The sequence below is a fragment of the Rattus norvegicus genome, chromosome 4 (assembly GCF_021556685.1).
Source record: "Rattus norvegicus strain SHRSP/BbbUtx chromosome 4, alternate assembly SHRSP_T2T, whole genome shotgun sequence".
NCBI lineage: Eukaryota > Metazoa > Chordata > Mammalia > Rodentia > Muridae > Rattus > Rattus norvegicus.
In genome coordinates, this window is record NC_141537.1 from 79,978,759 (window position 1) to 80,004,756 (window position 25,998).

General features: G+C 43.9%; 1 long non-coding RNA gene across 1 annotated transcript in view; it reads right to left on the minus strand.

Annotated features, from left to right (window-relative positions):
- Positions 1-10,657: 10,657 nt before the first annotated feature.
- LOC102555694 (uncharacterized) overlaps positions 10,658-25,998 on the minus strand; it is a 46,427-nt gene continuing 31,086 nt past the window's right edge. The window contains exon 5 of the long non-coding RNA XR_015685991.1: positions 10,658-15,125. This is a non-coding gene — a long non-coding RNA (uncharacterized LOC102555694). The remainder of the gene's footprint in view (positions 15,126-25,998) is intronic.

Genomic DNA, 25,998 nt, shown 5'->3' on the forward strand with positions numbered 1-25,998 from the left:
GCTGAGCAGCCAGTTCCAACCCACTAACTGTAGGTCGCCATACAGTTCCTCGGGTTATAAACACATACTGGTGCTCGAGTCAACAGCCTTGACTGAGATTCACAGCCATACCAACCTCCTGGCATAAAAGTAATAATGCTTCCAGATGATTCTAGCTGCTCACTGCCAAGCCACCTCTGGCTCCTGAGTGGTCTCGATGAGACCCCAGATGCTTAAGCACAGACAAGCTATACCCTCTGTGTCCTGTCACAATTCCTGACTCACAGAACCCAAAACACAATAGAATACTTAAAATCCGGGAGTGATCTGTCATATGGCAAAGGTAACCAGTACAAGCAGGCTTTGGATTTTATTTCACTTTCAGCCCATGTAGAACCATTAAATGATTTCTCAGGGGAGTGCAATGTAAGTCTTTTATTCCCATTTGGGAAGTCATACCAGAGGACCTTTTGTAAAATTGGGCCATCTGGTTATTGTTTCTACACCACCTGAGGATCTTTTTTATAGGTGGCTCTCAGTTGTCACCTTTATGACCCTGTTGGTTGGCCTTGTTGTTCATCCTTGTCTCCTAACTCATCGGTTTGCATCCCTGGCTTTGCAGGTTCTTTGAGGAACATGAATGGGTTCTTTTTTTCTAATCTGGACCCCAACCTAGGTCAGTAAGATCTGAGGCATCTGAGTGTTTCAGGGGTCCTCGTGTGGTCCCAGGAGGTATTCCAAGTTGAGATGATCTCACTGAATCCCTCCACCACACACAGACACAGAGGAAAGCTACTTATGCAGCATACCTGAAATGTAGTGGAGTGGGTAACCTACATATAACATTCAAATCACCCTTCTCCCACCTCAGTACAGAGAGAAGTTTCTAGATTCTGAGATCTGTGGCAGAATCAAAGAAGAAGTTACAGAGTGGAGGACACATTCCATGAGGTCCTAGACTTCTGAAGGTCTCAGATTTGTTGGGAGGATCATCTCTGTAGAAAGGATAGTTCCACATTATTGTGGACTGATGTCTATATGCAGGTGAGGTCAGGCACAAGATAAGGCAAGGCCTGTGATTGGGTGGTGAAAAAGTAAGGTAGGCGCAGTGTTCTGGAGAAAGGAGAGAAAGAGGAAGGGAGGAGAGGGACCAAGATGGGGAAAGGGAAGGACAACCCAGATTCTTGTGGCTTTAAATGGCCACAGGTAGCTATGAATATTTTATAAGGGATGGATTATTACAGGACAATTTGTCTTATCTAGGTGGGCAGTTTATGTCAATATCAAATGGCTCTGAGTTTATTGTGTGGATGTTTTGTGGGGTGAGAATTTACTGATATAAATCTGACTGGTAAATTACAAGCTTCTAGAGTTTTGATTTTACTAGGATACTAGGAATTGTGACAATAACCACAGGGGGCAGATGCTGGGAATGTGAGCTGAGTTCACAGCAGAGAGTCACAAGAGATCAGTCACTGCTGGGGCCAGAGAGACAACATGGGGCTAGCCATGGAGGTGGAGAGACCACCTGGGACAGAGAGTAGCAGGAGGTAGCATGGCATGGGGCTTGGAACCATTCACCATTTTCCAATGGCTGCCCAGTCTGGCTCACTGAGATGAAAATACCCCACATATGCCACGTGGTCCAATGGTGCTGGCGATAGCGATGGTCATTTCATATTTTTATTACTTACCACTACACATTATGGTCTCATGAAGAACCATAATTGAACAGTCACAGTTCATGTTAAAGACACTGAGTAAAAGGAATTTTACTCATGTGTGTGCATGTGTCTGGGAAAGGCCTAGAGAGCACTGAAGTTGTAAGACTGGAAAGTAGCAGACAAGCCAGGATGGCGTAAGAACAAACCAGAAAGGAAGAACTCCCAATTCTTGGTGTTCTTTTTGACCATCTGGTCTCTTTGGGCTTCAATTTCCTTCATAAATAAAAGAAGATGACTGGTATCTCTTCCCCAAGGTGGGGCCATGGCTTTTGTTCTCGTACATGAGAAACCTCTGCACTTTGCATGAATTCTCTGTGTATAGTCTATGAGTTTCTGATATCATCCTGGTTAGGGCCTGTTGACCCTGGAGAATCTAATTCAGTTCTTAGCAATGGCCTGTACAAGCTGAACACCCAATCAGAGCCACACTCCAACCATCTTCTTCATCAGGCTCATAATGGGCTCTGTGAATCACTGTCCCCCAATCCTAATCACTCTACAGCCAGGTGTCAGATAACTAAACAGGATCCTTTAGCCAGAGTCTGCTGAGAGCATTCAAACTAGCCTCTCCCTGGTCCCTTTACCCTACTTCAGCAACCCCTTCCTGCAAAAGCCACAGGGAAAGCTCTTACCCAGGTTTTCCCCTGTGTCCCCATCTCCTAATCTATGGGGCACTTCCAGTAGTGCATAAAGCATTGCCTTGGAAACTGTAGCAAGCTATCTCTTTAATGGCAGTTTCATGGGTATTTCTTCTGAATTAAAGCATCCCATTCTGGAGAGAAAAGGGAGTCTCCTAAGGCACAGTAAACCAGTGACACTTACTAAGCTTAGAAAGCTTGTGAAATTTACAAGATTTAGGAAGCTCGGAAAGTTATAAGATCCACCCTACTGGCTCCAAGATTATAAAAATAGTAAATGATTCTCCTCAGGAGAGGAGAATCTCCATGCCTACATGCTGGGCAAGGAAGTCCAGCGATAGAACTCTCCTGAGTCACTCTGCACGCTGTGGTGGGCATTATGGTGAAGCAGCTCCCAGCAGTCACTCACTGCTCCTGTTATTGACCTCAGTAAACTCATTGCTTCACCAAGCTAGACCACTGGTGGAACCTTCGGTTTCTTTGGTCTGCCATTGGTGATTGCTTGCTTTGGTGTCTCCCACAGCAGTCTTTGTTCTGATCTGCTGGCCTTGCTGTAACTAAACAGCAACAAAACCTATGTGGAAAACACTGTGGCCCACAGCATTCTCACCCACACAGGAGTGGAACCTTTTTCTGATCCTTCTGAGAACGCTACTAAAGACAGAACTGTCCACGCAGACCAGCCAAGCACGTGGGCTTAGAAATTAGAGGCATCGTAAGCGATTCTGCACATAACCTCGGACAGTCTATGTATCATTATGGGGTGGCCCACACACCCGTCTGGGCAGCCTCAGTCCTACACACTTGTAAAGGAAATTGTCTGCTGTCTCACAGCCGGTGAGCGTGGCGATTGGGGAACTAATTACCAAAGAAGCCCTCACCATGGCCAGCCTCTGAGGCAGTGCTGCACTGAACAACTGGCTTTAACCCCTCCACACAAACTCCCCTGCTCTGCAGCATGCAGTGTGGACCCCACAGTGGCCTGTTACACCTTCGGTTTGGTACTGTCTCCCGTAACATGTATCATAATGGCATGCTGCTATTGCATGAGAGGGGCCTATGGTCTGTTCCCAACTACCCGACAGTCATAGCTCGCACAGCAGGCTTAATTTCACAGTTTTTAGTTTCATGACATTCAAATAGCAACAATTGATTGGGGGGAGGGGAGAGAAGCAAGTCTATGGGAAATATCAGTCTCCTTTTTACATAAAAAGAAACATAAAACCACAAAATTCCTGAAGGAACACTTGCCACTATGTAAAAGGTCACCAAGTAAACAATTGCCTTTGAGTTGAGATGACTCCTACTGTCATTAAGCCCCAACAGAGAGCCGATCCACTTTAATACTCCCGCCAAGTGCTGAGATTTGACTGTGCCGCCCTAACCACATAGACAAGTAAGGCAACCCAATCTGTGCCTGAATTAGAAGGCTTCCTGTTCCTTTTCCTCCTTTTTGTTCTGGACAGGATGAAGAGATATCTACTCTTTTTTTCTCCCTTTCTGCCATGATAGTCATTTTATTCCTGGAAGCCTAGCTGACCTAGGGCTTCATTCCTCTCAGGACTGGCATTGTCTTTACAGCAGGTGTTTTCTGTTCCTATTCCTACACACACACACACACACACACACACACACACACACACACACACACACACACACACACACAGAGAGAGAGAGAGAGAGAGAAAGAGAGAGAGAGAGAGAGAAAGAGAGAGAGAGAGAGAGAGAGAGAGAGAGCGCACCGAGGAGAAGAATAATTGCATCCACCAAGCTGGGGCTTTCAAAACCATCTATCCTGGCATGCGGCTGCTAGGGACAAAATCGTGCCTCTCCTTCCAACTTGAATGCCAAGTCTTGGCTTCTTATATGGCGATATTTGGAGATAACATTACAAGGAGGTAACTGTGAGTAGCTGAGATATATGGACCCAGATGGGATAATACTGACATTCTTATAGAAAGGGACCAAGAGGCTTGCTGTATTTCTCTCTACTACAAGGGGTACAAGGAGAAAGAGGCTGTCTGCATCAAGGAAAGGAGCCTTTGCCAGGAACTAAATTTACCACATTGATCTAAAACTTTCTAGTATCACGAATGGAAGAAAGCCAATCCCTGGCATTGAAGGCAGATGATGTAAGCGACTTTGTTAAGGTAGCATGAGCAGACTGGTACCAGCAGCTCTCAAGAGGAGAGCAAAAGAAAGATCCCCTTGTCTGTCCACAGAGCGAGCCTTCAAGCCAGGACAGACTGAATGCTATGTGACTGCAGAGATGTGAGCTACTCTCACAGATGAGGTTCTTCTGCACACAGACAGGGAGGAGAGCCGTTGGCCTCTGGAAGCACTGTGTGCAGCTGTCCCAGGTAGGCACAGATGTATAATGCTCTTTTTACAAGAGTTCTTTAAACTACAGTGAGGGAGAGAGCATAATGTATCCACAGGTGACAAGGGCTAACTGAAACACTGATAGAATTCACTGCCTTAGAAAGCTGGTCTTGGAACTGTTTGGAAATAATGGCCGGTGTAGCCCAATGGCCCCTGACCCACCAGCTGCTGAGGGTGGCTCTCTCCTTTGTTACAAGGAATCAACTCAGCCCTGGGTTCCAGTGAGTCCTTCTTTAGGTGTGGCTTTCAAAGAGCTCCTGAGTTGATCTGAGCCTATGACCAAGCCATGCGCACTGGCGTGTCCCAACTCTGAAGCCTCTGCTTGTGGAAGGGCCTCTAGACTTGAAGCTGGATGTCTGTCAGTCCAAGACTATAAACCAAAAAGGTTTAACTTTGCCTACGAGGAATCTTTGGCCCTACCACACAAGGTGAAATCACAACGATGGAGGGGGTCTCTTTGGATGGGATGCAATGCCAATAACAATGCCACACTGGTGTCTCTTTATGTTCCTTTTGGGTACTGCGAAATTCCTAGCAAAATATGTAAAAGGAGGACTATATGTTTAGACTCATACTCTAAGAACTTTCCGTGGACCACAGTGAGCTATCTGTGCTTGTTGGTTACTTTTCTGTTGTGGTGAAACACAACCAGGTACTTATAGAAAGAAGGGTTTATTTGGACTTCCAGTCCTAGAGGGTTCGAGTTGAGGCCTAATATCACCATTTCTAACGAACTTGAAATGATGCTAATGTGATTGGCTCCACATTTTGAGTAGCAGAGAGTCCAGTGTTCCAAACTCCTAATTTTATAAATTAACTAACCAGGACAATGAAGATAGGGAATCCTTAATGTGCTTGCTCTCTCTCTCTCTCTCTCTCTCTCTCTCTCTCTCTCTCTCTTTCTCTCTCTCTCTGATTATTCACCTATACTGTGCCAAGTAGTGTAGCACAGGACACTTCCTTCTCATCCTCTTTGGGTCTGATGTCTGATACCTGAATCTGAAGAGTAACCTGGCAGTAGACTAAGAGGCAGAAGGAAGATCTGCAGCATTATTATTATTATTATTATTATTATTGTTGTTGTTGTTGTTGTTGTTGTTGTTGTTGTTACACGCACAAGAGCATCATAGGAAAAGTGGGTTCCTGGGTATCAGCAGCACAATGAGATTTAAAAGTTTACTGACCCTTCTTTGTAGGGAAGATTTAAGTGGGTACTGCAGGTAATTTAAAGGAAGAATGCATATTTGAGAGAGAATGACTGGGCCTAGGGAGCAGAAGAGATGGCTGCACTCTGAGCACAGTGTGTCATGCTGGGCTACTTCCCTTCAGCTAATCAGGAGGATGGATTCTGAGGGGAGACAGAAACTTAGAGCTTCCACCCCTTTTCCCCATTCTGAGTTTATAGGGAAGCTGGGGCAGGAAAAGATCAGAGAGACTTTGATGATGGAACATCTAACTTTTAGTTTGAAACGTTAAGTGCCACACTTCAGATTAGTTTTTTCCCAATTTGCAAGGTTGTGATTGTACCAAATCCTAAAGTTTAGGGTTTCAGGTTTACCAGAGGGGCTGTTTAATATGCAGTCCTTTACCCACTAGATACTCTGAGCATTGAGTCCTTGCTAAGAAACCCTTTAGCAAGCTGTCCGAGAGCCTGGTGAACATGAGGAACCTGGGTTCAGATTCTGAGCACTGTGTAAATGTTGGGCTGGCAGTCAGGTGCTGGGGGAACAGAGATAGGCGGATCCCATAGTTTAGAGGCCAGGCTGCCTCACCAAATCGGTGATTCCTAAGCTCTGTGAGACTCTGTCACAAAGAAAGGAAGGAAGGAAGGAAGGAAGGAAGGAAGGAAGGAAGGAAGGAAGAAAAGAACAAAAGAAAGAAAGAGAAAAAGAAAAAAGGTAGAGAACAATAAAGAAGGAAAAACACTCAGTATGAATTTCCGGCCTCCATGCACTGCAGGCATGTGCACAGACATGCACATTCCAACCCCCTCAGCACATACCTCCCTCAATACACACATTCTCACATGCACAAATAAACACACACACACATACACACACAGGCTCTCCTGTGTCTCTTTTGTGAAACCCTTTCTGAGCCAGCACAAGAGCTGGGAGTGTAGAGCCACAGTAGAGAGTGGGCACAGCATAGATCCCATCCTCAGCAACGTAGATAGTGCACAGACCAGTGGCGTTCAACTGAAACAGTGTGAGCCCTCATGTGACGTACAACCTCTGTACTTACATTCTAGAAAGTGAAAATAATCAGACGAAATGAACTTGGTTAACACGGTTAATGTTGATGTGTCCACCCACTAGATTCAACATGCTATCCTTTTAGCATGCAGTCAACACAAAGTACTGAGATAACTTTATGAAAATGTTCTACATGGTTTCTGAGCCTGTCACGTATTTCAAAGTATTTACCATGCATCTCAATTAAGACTAACCACATGTCCAGGCCTCAGTTGGACCCTCAGCCCAGACCCTTTCAAGTATAAACTCTGGGGTGTGGCCAGGCTGTATGCTCAAGAGACCTTCAGGTGATTCTGGTGTTTGCTTAGGTTTGAGAACCATCAATCTAGGCCATGGCTTTTGTACCTGGTTATGCAATAGAAACAGCTGGGAAACTTAAAAACAAAAAAGTATGCAGGGTTCCTATCCCCAGACAACACAAGTTATGTGATGTCTTCCTGGTGGCTTTAACATATAGCAATATGTTGTGAGGATGTCACTCAATATCCCATTCAGCTATGCTCTCCCTTTGGCTCCAAATACTGTAAAATGGCGCCCAACATTGCCTCACATCATGCAGGTTCTTATTTCCAAACTCCAGACTCTCTGGGACTCTTATTTCCAAACTCCAGACTCTTATTCTCCTGGGAGTGACTGGGCAAAAGTAATCTTTTTAACTCATTTCTATAACTCCAGCTCAGAAGGAAGTCTCTTTTTAAAATCTGAATCTTTTAGTCTCTCTCCCATGGTTCCTGGTTCTAAGTGATTGACTTAGCAGCTCTCATCCCTTCACCCTATTTCCTACAGCCCCGGGATCTTTGGTCACTTTGAGTAGCACCAGTCACTTACAGCTCCATCTGACTGCACACAGGAACTCCAGAATGCTGAGCCCTGCCCCTATCTGTGACTTTTCACTAAGATTTAGCCATCGCTTTCCCGTGTTTCAGAGGAATCCTTGGAGAAGCCCAAGCCTTCCCCAAAAACACCTTATAGGGAAAAGGAACAAAGTACAAATTCAATTCATAAGCCCCGCTCCCCAACACTGCTACTGGTTTGCATCCTGGTAGATTCTAGTCCCCATGCTCTTGGGTCCCAAGAGAGGCGGGGAGGAGGATATTGGAAAAGTCACCTGGGAGGCAAGGAAGCAATGGGAAGAATGAGAAATCCACTGTAGTTCTACAGCACCAAAGATACATGGAAAAGGCAGCTGTTTGGCATGTGTGTGTAGCCCACATATGGTTTACTTACCCATATGTAAATAAGCATAGCTGAAGCACCCTCTAGTGGAGCACCCAGAGAAGGGCATGTTTCCTGGGCAAACTGAAAGAAAGAAAGAAAGAAAGAAAGAAAGAAAGAAAGAAAGAAAGAAAGAAAGAAAGAAAGAAAGAAAACACAGAGTGTTTAGAATTCTCATTAACCACAGCATCATTTGAGAGGAGAGCACAAACCCACAGCAGCATCTTCCTGGCAAGGTCCTGGGTGCACAGGCTGGTCCACTGGTGTTGAAGGGGGCTGGGCCAAACTGGCTTGCTTAAAAATTCTCAACTGAAGGCCTGGGTTCCTGCTGCACACAGTACAGAAAGGCTGTGCTTAGAGGTGAGAGCTGTGGCAAAGAAAGATTTGACAGTCCCACCGGGGTCCCTTCAGTTCACCAAATGACCTGTCCCCATTTCTAAACAAGGGGCCACGGAGGGATCATTCACTCATGGAATGCCTGCTACAAGGAAGAGGAGAAATTGCAAGCCTGTCCCTACTGGTCGAGAGTAAAAGAGGAAAATAAACATTATTACACTGACTAGAAAGATCAAATTTGTAACAGTTGTCAAAAGCAACAACAGTCACACCCATTTCCCAAGAGAATATGTTTGCAGGAATTTATCTAGAGCAAAATCCTAGAAACACCGTAGGTGCCAACAAGAGATAAATTAAATAAATAATAATATACCATTAGAGCCTCCATGGTGATCAGTGTTTCGGGAACACATGCTTGTGTTAAGGAATACTTGGAACAGAAATACAGAGTGAGCCCTCATGTAATGTACAGCCTCTGTAGTTACATTACCTCTGAGAGTCTTTCCAGAGCTGGAGTCTGTGAATCTGGGGGAGAAGACGCACCCTCACTGTACCAGTCACCATTCCATCAGCCCAGGCTGGAGGAGAATAAAACAGAAAGTCAGTCTTACTCATCTCCTGCACTGTGATCTATTCTTCCTCTCTATGCCTGGATGGCAGAGTTTGCGAGCTCACATTAGTGACTTTCCAGGTTCTCAGGTCATTAACCTCAAACTAAGAGTTCCTCCACACCAGCTTCCTTGCCTCTGAGGCCTGAGACTTGGGTTGAAACAGGCTAGCAGCATCCCAGGGTTCCAGCTTAAAGATGGTCTCCATAATCTGTGAGTCAATTTCCCTAATACATCCATCCATTCATCCATCCATTCATATCACACACACACACACACACACACACACACACGATCTATCATCTATCTTTTTACTATCTTTTACCTACACTTGCTTATCTGTCTCACCGGCCTGCCTCTGAGGACCACTGACTAACACAGATTCCACATTTCCCCCAAATGAGTCAGCTCTCGGCGTAGGGATTGATCTCTGTATTTTCTGTGAAAACAACAAACTAGGGGGCGAAACAACAAAGTCATTGGGCTTTTCACTGTGTTGTCTTTTTAAAAGTGGGGTCCACAGGAGAGGTTTTCCGATGCTTTAGAAGCATCTGGTGTGGAGGAGAACCTGGCCTACCTTCACCCCCACCCACATCGCCCTGAGTCTCAGTCACAATGGAAGTTCATTGGCTCAGAACTGCTGAGAATCCTAGAAATAACCCTGCTATATTACAAAGTAGGAACACTTGTTGATCTCTCATATTTTGTGCTTTGTTAAAGAGTCAATTTGGGGTATTTTTTTCTGTGTTGAGGTATTGTTGGCACAGGAAGGACAAGGGTGTGGTTATTTCATGAGAAGCACTTTTGTCTCCATTCTCTGTTAAGTCCCTAATAATAATAATAGATGGCAATTTTTATCTTTGTGTGTGCATTGTGCCAGCAAGCACAAGCCATGATATATGCATGCACGGATGCAGAAAGCAGGCTGGCTAGTCTGAAAGCATCCATGGGCTCTATTACCCCTACCACCTGACTTGCCACAGGAGCAGACAGCATCTGGGAATCCAAATTCCATTCCTCCTGCTTGCATGGCGAGCACTGGGCCTATGACCATCTCCCCAACATAACACATAACAGTTTAAAAGTCAGATTTGTTGAGACATAACTTCAAATGTACTAGTTTGTGTATAAACATCCATCTTTAAGGGTATAATTTGATAAGTTTAATAAGCTTAATTTGACAACAAACTCATCTAGATCACACAAAACGTTTCTATCTCTTCAAAGTCTTCCCTTTCCTTTATACAAACAGACTTTCCACAGAGCCACACTCTGTTCCTGCTAACCACAAAGTTTTGCTTCTGTTTCAACTTTCTGAGAACAATTTTGGCCTTTCAGAAAATCTGCAGTTAGTTCAAAAAGTCCTCGTGTGCTTTCCATGCATCTTCTTGTACAGTTAACATGTTACACAGGCCCTACGCACATGGCAAAACTCAGAAATCAACACTAGAAAATCACCAAAAGTAGACTGAAGGCACCATTCACATCTCACAAATGTTTTCTTTCTTTTCTTTTTTTTTAAGATTTATTTATTTTATGTGAATACACTGTAGCTGTCTTCAGACACACCAGAAAAGGACATCAGATCCCATTACAAGATGGTTGTGAGCCACCATGTGGTTGCTGGGAATTGAACTCAGGACCTCTGGAAGAACAGTCAGTGCTCTTAACCGCTGAGCAATCTCTCCAGCCCAAATGTGTTTTCTTAATGCTGGTATTCTGTTCCAGTTCCCAGCCAGATCCTGCCTGCATTTAGGTACCATGTTTCCACACTCTGCGCTTCCTTTGTCGTGACCTTCGAACTTCATCATCAGAGTCCCACCAAGTGCTCTGTGTTACCTTCAGTTAGACTTTGCTTTATGTTTTCTCATGATGAGACTGGGGTGCCACAGAGGTGAAGTGTCCTTGCCATAGGTCAAGGCTGCACATCTCCATCAGCGATGGTGACCTCGACCCTTTCCAAGTTGTCTCCACTGTAGGCTTTCGATCTCACTTTCTCTGATCCTTGGAAGTCAGTCGCCCTCTACCTCCCTGCTTGGCCTTTATAATTATTTAAAGTTTTAGATGAGTCCATGCTCACCTGTGTGGTCCTGGTATCTCTTCAGTCCAACAAGAGTTGTCCTCCTGTTTCTCCTTAGAAGATTTTGCCTTACCTTAGATTTCATTCTAATAGGTTGTCAACTCTCTAATGTTTTCGACAGTGATGTTTGTGGAACGTATTTGTTAAGATGGGATGGCAACACCCCAACCTTTTGTGTCCTAGGAGTAAGAAGAGCTTGATATACTGAACGTGAAAGTAAATCTTTGTTCCTCAGTTTGTGAAGGACACGTAAGACTGTACAACATCTTCAGAGGACATCCCAAGTCATTCAGTAGAAGTGAGGGCCACCATTGACTGACATTTCCCAGCACACCAAGATCAGGGACTATCCTTGGGAATGTCTAGAACCAATATAGAAGAAGACAAAGAGGTCTTTGAAGAAGCAAAGGTTCCCCAACCCCTCCTCAAGTTTTCCTCCCACAATCCTGTTCTCTAAGACACCCTATGTCTATTCCTGTACAAACATCATGACCAAGAAGCAAGTTAGGGAGGAAAGGGTTTATTCAGCTTACACATTCACATTGCTCTTCACTAACAAAGGAAGTCAGGACTGGAACTCAAGCAGGTCAGGAAGAGGAGCTGATGCAGAGGCCATGGAGGGATGTTATTTACTTGCTTGCTTCCCTTGGCTTGCTCAGCTTGCTCTCTTATATAACCCAAGACCACCAGCCCAGAGACTATACCATCCACAATGGGCCGGGTCCTCCCACCTTGATCACTAGTTGAGAAAATGCTTTACAGCTGGGTCTCATGGAAGCATTTCCTCAACTGAGGCTCCTTCTCTGTGATAACTTCAGCTTGTGTCAAGTAGACACACAAAACCAGCCAGTACACCCTGCCAGTAAGCCTTGTGCCACAGGTCTGCCACGGTACCCACCAACTGGGCCATCTATTTACACTACAGCAAGTGGTAGTACTTAAACTATCTCAAACAAGTAACTGATGTATGTGCACGTATTTGATGGGGCTGGCACTGAAAGGCCAGCTAAGCCTACACACTCACGTCTCTCAACATTTCATCACATCACCTGCTCAGGCGCCAAACAAGTAGCAAATATGTCAGGATGTACATGTCAGGAGCTATGCTGGGCATCGGATATGCACTGAGCTCATCCCATAGGAAGTACTCAGCATCTATGAGAAGAGTCTATGAGCAACAGTGATCTTGGAGTGTCTTTCCAGTGCCGCAAGTACTTCATAATCAATAACCTTTGTATCTGGACAGCCATTAGAAAGTTCCATGTGAGAAGTCCCACTTGCTGCGAGGAGACGAAAGGTTGACATTCATGTAAGTTGAGTGCTTGTCCAATGATTGCACCTTTAGTGGCAGCGCTGGGTCTTGAAGTCTTTCAATTCCTAATATGGTGTCTCAGCTACCTCGGTGACTATGGAAATTGTCATGTTTGCATTTATTGGATGTGGAGTAGGGGGAGTTACTGCTCTATCCTATTTGAATAAAGAACAGCTCCCACCACATATACACATGTTTGAGGGGAGACTTGTGCAAGATGACTGGGCATTTGGACTTAAATGTCTATATTTCTTATTCTTCAGCTCTGTCTTAGTCACAGGAGTCGAATGAGGTTCAGAGTATGGCCATGAGACTCAGTGACGAGCTGTACTGGAATGACAAGCTGTGACAACTAAGCCTCCCCAGTACCAGCTGAGAGGAAGAGCGGGACTGAGCCACTGCCCAGCTTCTGAGCTATGGAGCCCAATGCACACGCAAATCCACCCAAGAGATTCTTTGGCACCGTCTCTGGGAGATTCAGTGAAGGGGCAACAGCACAGGCAGGTTCAGAGCCCCACATGACTCAAATCAGTGCTCTGCTGTCTTCCAGTGTGCCACCCCACACACCCAGCCATGTGCAGGGCAGACCCAATCTACATGGGATCTCTGGAGAAGGTGACACCCTGGGCAAGCTTGACTTTCACGGCGGCAGACCAATAATATGATCTCCTAGCAAATTTGCCCAGATATCGGGCAAACAAAGCCTGTTTTCTCCCTGCACACTGCTCGCAGGGTCAGGGAAGCTGATGCTCGCTCAATTTCTTCTCCGGGGAGACTTTTTGAAGTCTGTTGTTAAGAGAAGAGACAAGATCACACTGTCCCAGGAGAAGATAAGTAGAGACAAGATCGATTTTTCGACTTTCACATAGAGAGGCAACCATAAAGCTCCAAGTCTTTCTCTATGATTTAAAGCCAACAAAACCAAGGTTTCAGTGGTCAGGCTTTGTCTCTGGAGATGATTGCTACATAATCCTGGAGATTTTTTTTAACAAAAGGATTTGCCAGTATTCAGTGTCTGTCCTGAAGGAGACATCCCCTGAGTCTAAACATTTAGATTGTGAAGTCAGGATAATGTGTCAGCCTACCCTGAGGTAATGTCACAACATCTTGACAAAACATATGCCACAATAAAATTATATCATCGAAAAACAAGGGAAAGGAGTCCATGGCTATATTTGTCTGCCTGTGTTATATACCTCCGTCTTCAGTTCCTCTGCTGAAATGAAAGGGAGACTTCCACTTGCAAATGAAATGGGAGTGATAAATTGCTCCCAATAAAAGTAGAATTCATGAAAAGTTTATTTGAAACAGACTAGAATATCTTTATAGCCCAAGTCATTATTTCACAGTTATAGATAGGCCATGATTGAAGCCATGTGCACCTTATCGTAATTGTTCCTGATAAAAACCCATATAGTAAACTGAATGCATCCGCAATGAACATGTCTGGAATCACCTTGAAACCTTAAGCTTGCAAACAGAAAGATTGGTAAGAGCTGGCTAGGACTGGATAGATTGCTCAGCTGAGATGAGCACTGGTGTATAAACAAAAGGATCTGAGTTCAAATTCTCAGCCTCCATGTAAAAGCCAGGCAGGGCCATGAGTGTTTGCAAACCCAACACTGGAAGATGGAGACAGGCAGATCCCAGGAGCTCTCTGGCCAGCCAACCTAACACAAACTGTGTGTTTCAGGTCCAGTGAGAGAGCTGTCTCAAAAAATAAGGTGGAACACAATTCAGGAAGCCACACAATATCTCTGGTTTACACATGTTAGCATGCATAGGCACACACACGTATGAAGGATTATGTATATATGTACATACATGTGAAAATCTTAAATAGAAAAAATTGAAAGCAGAAATTTGGGGGCCGAGCGAACTTAGAGACTGTGTCTCATTCCCTAATTCACTAGACAAACACCTTGCACAAACCTTCTGCTTCACACCCACTGTTGAAGTCCCTCGGGCACTTCCAGGAAATTCTAGGATATTATGGTTCCCTGCACTGACTGGTATCTACAAAAGAGCTATTATGCTTATCTGCCAGCAAAGGTAATGAGCTCCCTCACACACCTGAAGAAGTTAAGTGAGCTACAGTTCTATGCCGAGACTCACGTTCCACATATTATTGCCTTTAAAGCCTGTGGTAAAAATATCACAGTCATCACACACACACACACACACACACACACACACACACACACACACACACACCTACATGCCAGTCCACTAGCAACTGAACCACTCACTCCTCAACATGAGCTAGACCATCCCTGAAAAACCCTGACTTCCCATCCTTGACCCCACACCTCCATGGCCACCTATTCTCTCCACTGTGATCCTATCTGTTGCTGTGGCCATGGCTTAGACTGAGTGTCGCAATGAACACACTCTCATCATCCTCTCAGTTCCACTCATAGCATCTGAACCTTCATCTCCCAGATTTCTATTTCCTCCGAGATCATCTCTTTCAGCTCTTTAATCCCATCAGAGCATTGCTCTATCGATTGCTCTCCAGTCCTCCTGGGGTAGCTTCAGTTTCTTACTCTGCTGGTTTTGGGTTCTTCAGCTCATCTTTGTACTCATGGTTTTATTCCTGAAAAAAAATGCAAACCTGATTAAATTGAGCCCTCACCTCACTTCTCACCAACACCCAAGCAATTGGTGGAGCTGAAGGAACGCACACATAGTAGGGAACAGGACCACAAGATTCGGATCTGGAAATGAGGAGGTGGTAACATCTGAGTTCAAAACCCTATCATTCACATAAAAATCAGAGGCACAGCATGCATCTGTAATCCCAGAGCTTGGTGTGTGTGTGTGCAGGGTGTGAGGAGGAGTACTCATACTGTTGGCCAGCAGCCCAGTATGACAGACTCAATGAGCAGCAGTTTCAGTGAGAGACCCTATTTCAAAAACTAAGGTGGAGAGAGATTAAGGAATATATTAACACAAACCACTGCTTCTATGTGTACATGCATATGCACACAAACACACAGAGATACAGATACACAGACACACATACACATATGCCCACAGACACACAGAGATACACACACACACACACACACACACACACACAGGTTTGTATTGCTGTGAAGAGACACTATGACTATGGCACTCCTTCTAAGGAAAGCATTTAGCAGAGGCTTAGTCTGTTGGTATCATTGTGGGAGGCACGTCAGCATGCAGGCAGACATGGTGCTGACAAGGTATTTGAGAGTTCGGAGAAGAGAAAGCAACTGAACCTCGAGAAGAAACACTCTGTTAAGTTTGTTGATTCAGCCTCCAGGATACCACTCTGGGTATCTCTTCCTCAACCACCCCACCACCCTTCTTCTGTCTTTTCCCTCCTTAACGTGGGCATGTACAAGATTGATCCTCAGCCATCTTCTCTTGACTGTTTTATCTCCTCTATGGAGCAGTCTTGTCCTCGGGCTTTCAGTACCACATACTTATCACTGTGCCAAAACAGCAGCTCTCCAGCCCAGTGCCAGGCTTTTAGCCAACAGTCATTAAGGCATCTCTACTGGATATATAGCAGCTATTGTAAATTTAACTCATCCCAAAACAATCTTGTGGGTTGTTTATTATTGTCATTGTCATGGTCATCATCATCGTCATCGTCACCATCATCACCACCACCACCATCATCAATTTGTGCTATCTTCAGTTATTGAAAACTCAAAGCTTCTTGCTTCTCACACTCAATCTTAGAACCAAAAAGACTCTTTTGTGTCACAAAGTTAGTAAAAGGGGAGGCTAATAATAGGTCTCCTGGGCAGAGAGAGTCTATATTTGGTCTTTGAAAATGACAATAGCGTGGGGAAAGAAGATATCTCATCAGGAAACATGCTGAAACCACCAGGTACCCCGGGGTTAAATCAATACGCAAGTAAGTCCAGACTGAGGAGCCTGAAAGTGTCACAGATCTCACTATCAGGGCAGAACTGTCAACGTGCCGGAGGACAATGCAGGACCAAGTCTGAGTGGCCGTGGGTGCTGTGACACTGTCTGTGTGAGAAGCTGAACTTCACTGTAAAGTGCTGCTTCGGAAGTGGCAGCATCAGAACAATGAGAAAAGGTGTCAGGTTAGGAGAGACCCTTTCTCAGAAGAACACATCTGACCAAGAAACCTATTCCACAGCCAGAGACGGCCTTGAACCATGCCAACAACCACACTGGGGAGGTCAAAGCAGGGGTGGGGGGAGTTTGGAGCTAATTGGGTTACACGGTGACTTGTGACTCCAAAGGCAACAAACGAAAGGACTAATTAGAACTGTTTTCTCCAATATTCAAATCACACCTAAAATTCAACAATAGGGAAATTTTTAAACCAATCTCAAAACTGCAAAAACACCTGAACAGACACTTGGGCAAAGATGCACAGCCAGCAAGTGAGCAAATGGGGTACATGTAAGCTAATTCTAGGTGAGAAAATTGCAAATTAAAGAATGAGATGCAATGATGCAAAATGTCCCAATCCAAAACACAGCCAACTGCAAAGGAAGGCTCGGCCACTTGGAAAGACAGTTTGGCCCTTTCTTAGAAAATTAAACACAGTCCCTTAGAGGCAATCTCCATGACCTTTAGTAGGTGTATAGAAGACCTGTGGTACGTTCAGCCAATGGATAGGATTTAGTATATAAAGGAATGACCTCATACATCAGGAAAAGATACAGAGGAAGCTCAAATGCATCTTTTTAAGTGAGAGAAGGCAACCTGAGAAGAATATTGTTTGACACCAGCCAGCTGACAGTCTGGAAAGGAGTACACAGCAACTCAGCAAAAAGATCCAAGCACGTGAAGGATTATGGGATATAAAGGGTACTGGGGTAGAGTGGAGAATTTTTAGGGCAATGAATCTGTTTTGTACGATATTGCAATGGTAAATGGTGACTAAATGTCATACACTCATGGACTCCACAGCACCAACCCAATGTGCACTGTAGACATTGGACAAAAATGATGAGTCAGGAAAGGCTCACCGACCGCAACCAGTAAGTTACCCGGGTGTAGATGCTGGTGGTAGGAGAGACTGTGTGAGGAAAGGGAGCTCATGGGAGCCATGGATCTTGTCATGAATTTTTCTGTGAACTTAAATATGCTTCCACAATAAAAATGTATCAATTAAAACATACTTAAAAACTTAAATTGCATTAAAAAATTTTAATACATTTTTTAGATTTATTTATTTTATTAATTAAAAAGTTATTCTTCTCCTCCCCAATTTCAGAAACTCCCTTCTAATGAGTGAAATGTAGGGAAGAACAATGTCCTGTGGTTTCTGACGGCTGCACCAGAAGAGAATGGCTCCCGGGGCAGTCAGATGTCATGTCCAGCTACAGACAGGAACTGTCAAGCTGTCAGATAAATCCTTCCCCCTGTGGATGCTTCTACAGAAGCCACAAAGCCAGGCAGCCCATGAGTTCTACATCCACAGAAACGCTGAGAGAATAAATGTTAATTACAACCATTTGAGCTGTTGAATTTGGGGTGATTTGTAAATGATAGTACATAATGGATGCAGCCTTCCCTCATTGACCATTGTTTCCTACTGCGTTCTCTGAAACAGCACAAGGCTGAGTGTGCAATTGGGTTTATATGTAATTGGGTTTTCAATACCAGAGGACGGCTTACTTAAATATGAAACTAGTCTTGACTACAAGCAATAAAAATCTCAAGCTGGCTTGAACTGTCGTATATATGGCCCCGTATCTATAAACCTAGTCAGAAAGTGAGCTCTAGAATGAATTTCTCCAGACGTTTCTGCCCCACTTTACACCACACATGCCTCTTCCTAAGCCACCAGGAGGAGTGAGAGTGGGATTGGCTGCAGGTCATCCAGGGCCACCCTGCTGCTAAGACTTGGTGTCCGTCACCTTTCCTATTGGCCTCTGCATTGGGAGGGCAAGAGATGGCAGAGGCAGGGAGAGAAAGAGGGGATCTAGAGTGGACAGGCCACCAAGAATGGTGTTCGTGTGATGTGCACCTTGATTTCTGGTTCCTGAAAGGCAGAGGAGACAGCCAGGTAACGAATGCAAGCAAAATCTTGACAACGCACTTCACGTCTCAACAGGCTTGACTTCCTGACTGAGATGCTCCTTCACGTACGATGGGGTTATTTGAATTCGTGCAGGGGTTTCTTTTTGCTGGAGAATTTAGAATGTAATAAATACTTCAGTTAATTAAAGGACTTTAAAACCTTAATAAAGCACTAAACTTACTCATGAGCCGCTCAGGTGGAGGAGGAGGAGGAGGGAGGCTATGAGGGGTCTCTCGATAGCCAAGTTAAAATATGCATCCTTTCTGAGCCGCGAGACTTCAGAGGGCCGCTCTTTGTGTTATTGGGTGGCCTTTAATATCTTTGAAATATGGCATAATTAGGAGCCTGAACCCTGCTCTGATGTCTACAGCAACACTTTGTCAGACTGGGTTCAGGATCATATACAAACTCTGACACTAGAGGGAGTGCATAATGTATGAGAGCAGAAAGCACACACCCAATAAATCCACAGAAACTGCAGAGGAGCTAACACAGCTTTCCCTATGCTCTGCCCTCCCGCCCCTGCCTTCGTCATAAAAAAAAAAAATCACCGGAGGTTTCTTTCCCCTTCGAGCTTTGGTTGCGGTTGATGGGCTCCAAAAAGAGTGCTTCATTTTTAGAGCCCCTCCGAGCTATTCTTTTCATATGTTTTCTTAAATATATATTGTTTTCTATTTCCCACATACTTGTCAGCAAAATTAAAATTACTCGTTCGTGCTTCACTCTGTTCCTGACTTGGCTGAGATGCTGACCGTACAGTAATATCACTTAGAAATGAGAGGACCCAAGGTTTGCTCTGCTTGGAAGATGCAGTCTAGTCTATTGAAAGTTGGGTGAGCCCAGCATTCAGCTTTATCCCTCCTTCCCTCTCAAAAGATGCTGCTGACTGCTCAACAGCTGAGGTCAAGCGATTAGCAAGTCACATCTGAGGCATTTTCATTTCCGAATGTCAACAGTTTCCCATGCTCCAGCAAAATGGAATGCTTGAGCCTGTGAATATGACGGAGCCGTAATCATCAAAGGGGCTACACACCAGTGAATGACCGTGGCATTCTGAGACTCTTGACAAACGTGATGGCCGCCATGCTTCTCGCTAACCTTTTTGCGTATGCATTCCACATGCCACAGTTGCCTTAAATCCACCCTATACTGCATAAATCTCTGAGTTACCCGTAAATTGTCTCTTTAATGGAAATTAAAATTAGAAAAATTAAAAGGCAGGCTCATTATGAAAAAAATCCTGGGCTTTGTCCAAGAGAGTGAAATGACCCATACAAATGACATATCCCAAACCACATTCCTCATTTCGGAACGACTCAGACCTCGTTCCAGACACTGGCGTATTTGTGCAGACTTACATGACGGAGAGATTTCCCGTTAATGAATTGTAGTTCCCCACAAAGTCCTGGAAAGTTAAACTCGTTTTCAGACAGTGGCATGTCTCTATTGGATTTTTGGCATAATGATTGTTTTGTGAGAAAGAAGAGCAGTGAAAGTCTCCATGAGAAAGCCTATGCTGATGGCCTAATATCTGTCTGAGGGCTCACTCTGTTCACTTGATGTAACAGTTTCTATTCGGTGAGCAAACAGACAGACAGACAGTGCAGGACGTGGCTCCTCAGTCTGAGGTGTACATGTAAAGTTTTTGCATGCTCTCCTGAACTATCTTAGAACTCCCCAACGTGAGGCTCCCCTGCTTATTTCCTATTGTTCAGTGTAGTTTGAGTGCATTCAAAAGCACCGTCCGAGCTGACCATTCACTGTCTCCACTTCTTACACCCTGCACCCTTCTGCACCCACCACCTGTCCTCTTCTTTCCCTTTGCCTCATTTTATCTACAAATTGCATTTATTATTTTCCCATTGTGAATCACTTAAATAAACACCCCCCCCCCAAGCATCCCACTGAAGTGTTTTCATCTGTGAACACTGGCCGGATAACTTGACATGAGGTTAAATTTATCTTTTATTTCACTAAAAATGGATGAAACCCCGTGTGGCAGCTCATGCCTGTACTCCTGGCACTTCAGAAACAGGGGGATCTCAAATTCCAGTTAGCCTGGGTTATAGAGTAGGACCCCATCTCAAAGCAAAGCAGAACGAGGCAAACTAAAGCAAGGCTAGGCGAGAACTGACTCTCCAAAGTTGTCCTCTGGGCTAGCTTTCATGGCACCAGAAGCTGCCATATAAGTTTCCAAAGGAAGGACTCAGCCAGCATTTTTACCCAGCTATGGTGACTGCGAACCACTACAGTAACAAGCGTGGCAAGATGGCCCTGAGAGTGCAGCAGTGGCACACGGACCTAGGAGGTAACCAACAACTCTCTAATTGGACTTCCTCTTAAGAAGAAGGAAAACCGTGCTTAGAACTAGAGGCCTAGTCAACTACCCAGGGCTGAAGGAGTCATGGATCTTGGAGGCAAGCCCACAACTACCACTTTACTAAACCAACATGACTCTTACTACATTCTAAATATTTGTCCTCGCACCACAGGTAAGGGTCGTCTTCACCCCTTGTCAAGGAAACTTCTCTTTGCTACAGAGCCTGATAGAGAAAACTACAACCAACCTGAATGCAGAGTTGTGGGAATCAGTCCCATGGAAACATCCACAAAACAACTCTGGCACCTAAGGGTCAGGGGTATTTCAGAAGAGGTAGGTGGGAAGATTATAAAATCCAAAGGATCAGGGAGTTTGCTGTGATGGTGTGTCTCCTAAAAGAGTCAGAAGCTACACGTATAACGTCTCACCAACATGACCTTCTAAACATGAGCTGAACAAGAATGATGCCAACAGACCGCTAAGGTGGATGCAGGTGGGGTGGGGAGGACTCCACGGGGCCTTATGAAGAACTACAGGCAGCTAAGAAATGCTGAGACTGGAAGAAAGGGCCTTCTCCAGAGAAGAACACACCGATTGGTTATCCCATACCTAATGGCCAGCCCTGAAAACACGCATACACATGACATTATGCAGACTAAGCAGATGTATTTAGGAATACGTATGTGAATACGTATACGAATACATATACATACCTGTATGTAACAACGACTAATGAAAAAGAGGCCATGAATTTGAAGGAGAGCAAGGAGGGGGTGTATGGAAAAATTTGGAGGGAGGAAAAAGAAGGAAGAAATGATGTGATTATATTAAAAATCTCAATAAAAAAGAAATACCTTTTAAAAATTAAATACAACTTATTCCTAAATATATAAACAAACTAATTTTTCTTTAAGAAAAAAACTGTCTTTTCCCCTCACATGCATGCTAGCCAAGTCATCCACAGAAACATAAATAAATGAATAAATAAATAAATATTTTTAAAAATTTAGTTAAAACAAAGCAATAATATAAACAAAAAGAACAAGAAAAATGCTTTTCCATCTAATTAAATTCACTTAGAAGCAGTGCTACCAGGTATGAATCCAAGATGGTGAGGAAAAGTCCATGTAGATAAAGCACAATTTTAACTGACAGATAATTACTATAAATTCTGATGAGTTACAGTGTAATGTTTTGACACATTGTGCATTGTATAATCATCAAATCATCAGTCTTAGCTTACCCATCATTCCACCTGTCATGATTATTATTGTTGTTATTATTATTGTGTTACCCAGCATTCCATCTGTCATATTATTATTACCTTACTCATCTGCCACTATTATTATTATCATTGTTATCACTATCATTATTATCATTATTATTATTATCTTACCAATCATCCCATTTGTCACTTCATTATGGTTAACTATTTGGAACCCTTTCTGCTCCCTCTGGGTACTTGAGCCCTGCTGTCCTGGGAACTGTAATGGCTCTTCTGTCATAGCTCACCTAAGCACATACCTTCCTCTAGCTGTGGCTGTGTTTGCACTAACCAGCTTCCCCTCCCTCCCTCAACAGCCCCTGGGAATCACCATGCTGCACTCTGTGCGACTTTCTCACTGACTGTCAGGATCCAGAGCCATCCTCACTGCTGCCTCTTCACTGAGCTGCATGTTTCCTTTGCTGGGTGCAAGCATGTTTGTTCATCTGCTTTGTCATATGGTTCTCTCTCTCTCTCTCTCTCTCTCTCTCTCTCTCTCTCTCTCTTTCTCTCTCTCATACACACATACACACACACACACTTTGTCATCAGTGATTTTTTTAAAAAAATACTTTATTCTCATTTTTACTTTTTACAGACATTATCTTGCAATTTTGCTGTGTTCCATTCCTAATTGCCTTTTAAATTAAATAGTAAATTCATCTACATAGCACTTATTTTAGATGTTTGACTGTATAATTTTTACAGGTACAAATTCTTACTGTTTAGCACTCTGGTTTCATATACCTACATGCAGGGCTCAAGGCACTCTTTTAAAGCTCCCAAAAAATTTTATGTCTAAGAATAAACTCATTCACATTAATTTAGCCACAGAAACCTAGTTTTGAGAAAGATAGAGATAGACAGAGAGAGAGAGAGAGAGAGAGAGAGAGAGAGAGAGAGAGAGAGAGAGAGAGAATATGAAATATCCAAAGTAGCTTGATCTTTTGTGCTCAGATCTCAGGTTATATTCAAAAAACTATACACACTAAGAAATAGATACCAATAAACCACACCATATTAAATCCACTTGTAGGAAATGAGTGTTGGAGATATTAAGGAAACAATGTTGTTTTCAAATCAAATCTGCCCTGTAAATTACCTGTTCCTTACCTAGGTGTGTGAATAACCTGTGCCTCACTTAGGTCTATAAATACACCATATGCCTTACCAAGGTGTGTAAATAACATTGTACCTCACCTAGGTATCTAAAAATGTGTAAATAAACTTGTGCCTTACCTAGATATGAAAATAACTTTTATGCCTTACCTAGATATGTAAATAACGTGTGCCTTACTGAGGTCTATAAATGCACCATATGTCTTACCTGGGTGTGTAAATAACTCTGTGCCTTGCCTAAGTGTGTGCCTTATCTGGGTGTGTAAATGACTCTGTGCCTTCCTAAGTGTGTAAATAATCATGTGCCTTACTGAGTGTGTAAATGACTCGGTGCCTTGCCTAAGTGTGTAAATAAGTGTGTGTGTTACTTGGGTGTGTAAGGAAGAAGACTGAAGGGCGTGTAACGCGTGGTTTGGCTCATGTTTCATCAGCTGTGGTGAAGGAAGGCTTTTATTGACACAGAAGGATGTCTACGACAAGCCAGAGTCCAAAAGCAAGTTACAGAGCACAGTCCGCACTTTGAGGAAACGATGTATAAAGAGATGGACGGCAGAGGGATGAAGATGTTTATCAATTTATTTCTGTTAGAAAAAAACAATTTTAAGTTCTTTTCAATAAGGGATTCTAAAATAACCAGTATTTTTCAGGAAATCATCATTCCAGTCATTTTTGTCTTTTCTCTAGGCTGATACCCTAATAAAACAAAAATAAAACAAAACAAAAAAAATCAAATAAAACAAAAACCACTACACTGTTTCACTTTCCCTGCCCTGAGTCTCAATATTCTTAGAGTGAAGCGAGGATTGTTGCTTCTCACATACAGTAAATGGGTATTAGTTGTTCAAAGTTTTATTTAAGAGTTTCCATGTGGCTAAAAGACTACTCAATAGCATATTTCCTTTAGATAAGATTTCGCCCAGTGCTTCTCAGCCTGGCAGCCCACAGAAGCCCCTGAGAACTGGAGATTAAACCAGTGGTGATCCCACCCTACATGGATGGGCTTGTTGCTTTGTTGGTTTCACATTCTCCAGAGGATTCTGATGTGTCTCAAAGCATGAAGATAATTACCCTCCATATTTCTTGGTCATTGCTTATGGTTAAGATTCGTGAGAACATGTGGCCTGGCTATATCTGACATTTTATTTCTCTCTGAATTTCTCAAATTGTACCGAACGTAGAATCATAGACTTGTATGGCTGAAAGAGACCCACTTCATCTCTGATTAGCAAATGTATTGAAGCGATGACCAATAAATGTGAGCTTCCTCTTTCTGATAAGGGCTCTGTAGAATCTCACCGTGGAACAGGACAGTCTGTAATGACAGGGCGTCCTTGTGCCCAAGTCTCCATGGCCTCATTGTTACCTCCATACAGCCTCACCTCCAAATTTAGGAGTGGATTGAGTTTCTATTCTCTTTAGGATATTATTAGTATTGGGGTGTATCTGCACACATGTGTAGCTTGTACATACAGACTAGGAGAGTAGACGGATGTCCTCCATCACTCTCCCCCTGTTTCTCTGAGGCAGGGTCTCTTTTTTAATCTGAGGCCAATGGAAGTCAGCAACCCATCCATTTCTTCTTTGCCTTGTAGCTGGGTTTTCAAGCATTGAGGGGGAATATCTGACTTGACATGTGGATTCTAGGACCAAAAATCCTGTCCTCAAGCTTATGAATCAAATGCCCTTACCCCTGAGCCCCAGCTTCTGCCAACCTGCTATTGCACAATGATTTTGGTGGTGGTGGTGTTTTCCTAGTCAGGGTCTCACTCCGTAAGTTTGGCTGGCCTTGTACTACTATGTAGAAGAGGCTGGCCTTGAACTCGTAGAGATCTGCCTTCCACGTGCTGGACTTTAAGACATGAGCTACTATTCCCAACCTCACAATGAGTTTTGATGGAGACATTCGAACCTAGAGTGGAACTAGGAACATATCTTTGATGACTTGAGAGAGGCCATGGTGTAGAGAGAAGTCTCTACAGGAAGGACTACCTGGAGGAGAGGCTCATGTGGTGTCCATCCAGCCCAATCACCAATGAAGGGACTGATCCAAGATCACACAAACCAGAATAGAATCTTGTTATCCAACACTTAATCCTCTAACCTTGAAGGACTTGACAAAGTCAGACAGATGGACTGATTCAAGTGAGCAGAAGAGGCCCTTTCTTCCAGAGTATTCTCTTTCTGTAACACATGTGCAGGAAATAACCCAAAAAATCCTGCTCCTTTCCACCTTCCCCTGGGAGGCAGCCCTCTCAGCTGGGTGACCTGTCAGGAAGCTGTCAGATGAGAAGCCTTAGGAAATTTGCAAATCAAATGGCTTGTTATGTATGACACTGCACTTGGAAATAGGATTAGGCTGGTTGTGTATTATGAATAGCATTTTAAGAGACTCCTTCAAGGCCAGCTGAGCTGAAATCTTGCTTTTAAAGTCCAGGTTACTGAACCCATAAACAGATGAAGGCTGGGGGCCAGAGCTCCCACCCAGAGCTATCTGGGGAGCTAGAATTCCATTCAGGGGTGCTGCCGTGCCATCTTCTCCACAAGATTTTTCCATTTAAACACAACCATCCCATGTACCTTCTCTCCTGCCAGCTCAGAGCCAGTGCTGTGGTGGCCTGACACAGCCATGACCCCACCCGGCCACCCTCCAGGCCAGGAAGACAGCTGTATTCCCTGAGGCCTGGAGGCAAAGTGAGAGGGGCCGGCTTCAAGAAGTAACT